This window comes from Cydia fagiglandana, chromosome Z, assembly GCF_963556715.1.
Source record: "Cydia fagiglandana chromosome Z, ilCydFagi1.1, whole genome shotgun sequence".
Taxonomy (NCBI): domain Eukaryota; kingdom Metazoa; phylum Arthropoda; class Insecta; order Lepidoptera; family Tortricidae; genus Cydia; species Cydia fagiglandana.
This window is the reverse complement of record NC_085959.1, coordinates 35,316,233-35,321,743: the sequence shown is the minus strand read 5'-3', so window position 1 is coordinate 35,321,743 and position 5,511 is coordinate 35,316,233.

Genomic DNA, 5,511 nt, shown 5'->3' with positions numbered 1-5,511 from the left:
AAAGTTAAGGCGAGTATTTGCAGCTCGAGGCTAGTGGAGACTGCGGTGACGCGTTTTGCCGCGCAGAGCAACCGCGCCAGACTGAATTAACAAGCGCACTAAGCGCAGTGCTCCTCTCCTTGTCGCCGCCGTGTGGCCATTGCGATCTCATTCTGATTCACTCTAGTCCACTCTCTTTGACAATGGTGCTAAAGAGTATAACTTCTGCAAATGAACCGGATAAGCCATCCAAGTGGCTTAATACTTTTGAGGAAGATTAAAAATAAATTAGCGCACCTAAACAAGGTCAACGCGGTTAATATACCGTACACTAGCAAGTTAACGATTGAAAACAATCAAATCTCATCAGAAACGAAGCACGTAAAAAATGGAAGTCTATGTAGGTATTTAGGTGGTTGATTTATCTGGTACCTAATGAAAGTACCTATTACCTTTCTATGGCAGCATCTGTCCAACGACTTTTATCATAAATTGTTACCTAATTAATAACTTGATCAACATTGACTTATATGTATTTTACTTTGTTGATCAACACCATGGCGAATTTAAAATGAATTAGCATGATGACAATCTAAAAATGTGTAAGACCTACTATGTTTATACATACTTATTATTTCATTGTCTTAGAATGCCTAAGTTTGACTATCAGTGTAACTAATTTCAATTTCGCACTCCGGAGATAAGGAAGGAAAGTAAACAGTAGGCTAGCTAATTGTAATAGTAACCTTTAAACTAAAGGTAAAGATATTATTTCTCGTTGGTCCATTTCCCTTAAAAAGTTATCCAATTCTTAATTTGAACCTTGTTGTATTAGTAAATTGGAAAGAATATCGTTTGTTTTAAATATTAATCAAACAAAAGAAATGCTACATTATTTGGTTCATAAAAGAATCTAATACAATTACTAATTAGTATTTATTTATTTATTTATAATGTAGGTACATCACGACGACCACGAGGTTAATATTTTCTGAATAGCAAACTTTAGTCACATGACTCACAATTCACATGTCACATTAAACTAATTAAACTTTAACTTTGTAGCGCTAGATCTAGCTAGATGGTCAGAGTTACAACCATTGACGTTGATGTACTAAAGTTATACGTAAATGTGCCACTATAATTATATTTTTGTAGATGACAATAATTATTGCAATGTCTGTGTAGGGGAGACCGAGGTGAGTTGTGACAGAGGAGAGTTGTGACATCGTCGATTTTTTGGAATCTTATAACTGTTATCACAAAACAGATAGGTACAGAAGTCAATCACATGTATGTACTTTACTTTTCATACCTACGCTCGGCGGTCGCTCTAGGGTTGCGAACTATGGCTTATGCACAAAAAACTATCGTGGTAGTGGCACTCGTATATATCGTATCGTATCTCATATCTAGTTGTTTGATTTATTGTTGAGGATGAAACGGGAAGAATGGAAATATAAATTAATAATAACATTAATAATTCAAATAGGTATTTTAATTTTAATGTCATTCTTATATTACAAATTTGTCACAGAAAATATCTTGCGATGATTTCGAGATTGGCGAAATGCACGATTATTATATTTTAAAGTATAATAAATTCGCATTCTCATGTACAATGTAATAAATTCGCATTCGCATTCTCTCTCAAACCACGGCCACTAGCTTAAAAAACGATAATTCACCGTTTAATGTTGAATTTAAACAACCGTCCACTGTACAGTTATAATAACTTTTTGTTTTGTTTCTCCATTATTGCACAAAAAAGTTCACAGACGCGTGTCTCAATCGAATGGCACTCGCGCTTGCAGTGGTCCCAACCGGTCCGAGATATCGTGTCCGTGAGCAGTGTCTATGTGTGCGTTGCCCGAGCGCACTTTGTATGTAGATTGATTTCTGTACCTATCTGTTTTGTGCTGTTATTGAGGTCGTAACAGTGTGCGTTTGTTAGCTCGCAACTTGAACTAACAAACGCGCGCTATTGCGACCTAGTTTTTATAGTTAATAGATTCCAAAAAATCGACATTGCACAACTCTCCTCTGTCACAACTCACCTAGGTCTCCCCTACTTAGTTTAGGTACCTATCATAAAAGATAAAAAAATCCCAGTACGTATTACGTTGTTTATTGACACGTTATACATATACATTATAACATTAAGCTCCGCGGTTTCCGCAGCCTTATCTGATTCGTGCTGAAACATTGCGTTTATGCTGCCTACTTACATATCTTGGTCTCAACATTCTTAACCATTTTTAGGGTTCCGTACCCAAAGGGTAAAACGGGACCCTATTACTAAGACTTGCTGTCCGTCCGTCCGTCCGTCCGTCTGTCACCAGACTGTATATCTCACGAACCGTGATAGATAGACAGTTGAAATTTTCACAGATGATGTATTTCTGTTGCCGCTATAACAACAAATACTAAAAACAGATTAAAATAAAGATTGAAGTGGGGCTCCCATACAACAAACGTGATTTTTGACCGAAGTTAAGCAACGTCGGGCGGGGTCATGGTCATGATCAGGCGGGGATGGGTGACCGTTTTTTTTGCATTATGGTACGGAACCCTTCGTGCGCGAGTCCGAATCGCACTTGCCCGGTTATTTTTTTGTTAGCCTTGTTTAGTGTCCCGCTGCTGGGCAAAGGCCTTCCCTCCTATCCTTCACTCAACTCTATCGTTTGTACTTTCCCGCCAATCCGGATAAAATGCGTCCAAGTCGTCCCGCCATCTCGTTTTCAACCAAGCATTAATTAAAGTTAAATGTCTATGAAAATATGACATTTGTATTGACACTTCCTCACTTTGTTTTGTTCAAGTCAGTGCAAAGTTAGCTTAGACGAACTCTATGGATTTTAAAAAGGACTGGTCTACAGATTTTTAAGGATCAACAACCTTAGAGTCCTTAGACTTACTAACATCCAGTACCATCGGTACCGTACCTACCGTCGGCTGTATTCTTGTTTGCCACCAGTGTGAAGTAATTAAACCAGTGCGCCCTTCACAACTATATCCTTAGCCAGATCCTTTGTACTTACTCGCACGCATATGAATCATATACTTCCTCCCAGACACACGCGTTATAAAGGTGATATCGAAGACAAGAAGACATGCGGTCAGCGAAAATACTTAGGTGCTCATGTGCTGGCAAAGTGAGTCGAACTTTTTGCTAAATTTAAGTTCCATCTCAAACCTACTCTTAGCAAAGTTTATTAATGCAATTTATTTTTTGTTGGAGTCTCTATTAATTTACGGCGAGGTTGTCAATGTGAACACGACTGAAATAAGCTAATGTTGCTTACCTAAATGAGACAGAAATAAAAGCACCACTGCACATTTGTGCGGTCATATCGCGACCGTAAGTTGTGACACTTGTGACACGCTCTTTCTAGTCAATGATCTGTGTCTGTCTACTTAAATAATTAACTCCATGCAATGTTAAGACGTCTGAATAAATATTTCTGGTACCTTGTTATACCTATATCCGTTATTGATTTACTGATTGAACAAGATTAACAAAATACTTGGTAATATTTAAGAGAAAACTTGAGACATTGAAAAGAAAACTCGGTGTATTTATATTTCATTGATACGTAGGTATTTAACTGAACAATGTTTACCGCTTCGCTCGTTAAAAGTTGAATGTCCTTTTTTATACCACGTCAGTGGCAAACAAAGCATACGGCCCGCCCGATGGTAAGCAGTCAGCCTATGGACGCCTGCAACTCCTATTCGTCTATTATGTTTGCGACGTGCTTGAATTGTAATGAAAGATTGGTTTCATTTCAACGTAATTATGTAATTAACAAATGAATTATAAAGTTTTTTTCTCCAGTCATGGACAGTAGGTACTTATTGCGCCATTTCTTTTAAAACATACAGAAATTAATGAAACCTCAAACTTAATCGTCTCTATGACTCTTGTTTATGATAAAATATAGGCCGTTTAAAATCCAATTATAATATACTTGGTCAAGCAGATCTTGTCAGTAGAAAAAGGCGGCAAATTTGAAAAATGTAGGCGCAAAGGGACAGCGTCCCATAGAAAATTTGAATTTCGCGCCTTTTTCTACTGACAAGATTTGCTTGACCGTCTATAAATACCTACTTATTCTATTAAAATGACATTTCATAGTATGAACATTAAATAACTTTTCATACTATGAAATGTCATTTTAGTCTACCTAATAAAAAATAGACTAAGTATAGAGGTACCTCTCTTACGTATACGTCTCATTATTAATTGGCGCCACGTCCATTATAGGGGTGTTTACTATACAATGCTATAGTTAGCTTTTTGACAATTTCTTGAGTCTTTCGTAACAGTCTTTAGTAAGTAAATAGGTACACTTAAATAGCTACCTATAAAATAAAACTATGGAAACTGGAAACCAGTACCTAACTATTGCGGTAGCCGAAGACAATATTATACATAATTACCTATTTAGATAATTAATTGAAAGTGGTTGTAAAAGCTGTAATTTCCCTAGAGCTGGTTAGACACTTATTGTGCATAATGTAAGTAAATTGTTATAAGTATAAGTACCAACGACTTATATACATACCTATAGGAACCTTTAGAAATAAATACCTAGGTACAGTCAACAACAGAGCTATGAATACAGGCAAAGTGCCAAAAATATGTATACACGACCTTAATATACAGGCAATAAAGTACTGTATACATATTTTTGACACTTTGCCTGTATTCATAGCTCTGTTGTTGACTGTACAAAACAATTGCTTCTGACGTTCTGGCTCATAATCAGAATGAAGTTATACTTACCTACCTACGTAAGTACATACCTAGGTAGGGTACGTAGCAGCGTTGGCCGAAAGTTAATGCAAATTGAAAATGCTGGCCATTAATAACCATTATAAATTGAATCGTAAACTATAATCGTCCGATACGGTTTAAGGTTCAATTTATAATGGTTAATGGCCAACATTTTCAATTCGCATTAACTTTCGGCCAACACTGGTACGTAGGTTTAATAACGACGATCTCGTCAATATCGCTTAACTCCGAATCTCAAAACTTGAAAGATAAAGACTGCTGGACGAAGATCTCCACAACGGCCGACCGTTCATCCAATCTTGGCTTTCTACAAAATTATAAAATATGACTTTGATAGCGGCGCTGCCACACTTGGAATACTATTGACAGACTTATTCTAAATAAAGTGACTAGCTGCTCTTGCCCGATTTTTTAGATGTTATAAGTACCTACCTATAGAACATTTAATCTCTATCTATAAGGTACAAACAACAACACTCCTAACTGTACATCGGTGTACCTTATTACAAAAGGCATAAGGCCCACCGATGTACAGTAAACTGTGTGGGCGATGGTACCTATAAATCGTCCATTGTTCAATCTATTAAAGCAGCGCTTGTTAAACTTATCTTTCAAGTAGGTAGGTACTGATTTTTATGATAGGTACCTAACACGTTAGTAGGAAGATTCGATAAATTCATTACCTACGTTGTTATGGTCGATATTTAATCAAAGAACGTTAGTCCATACGA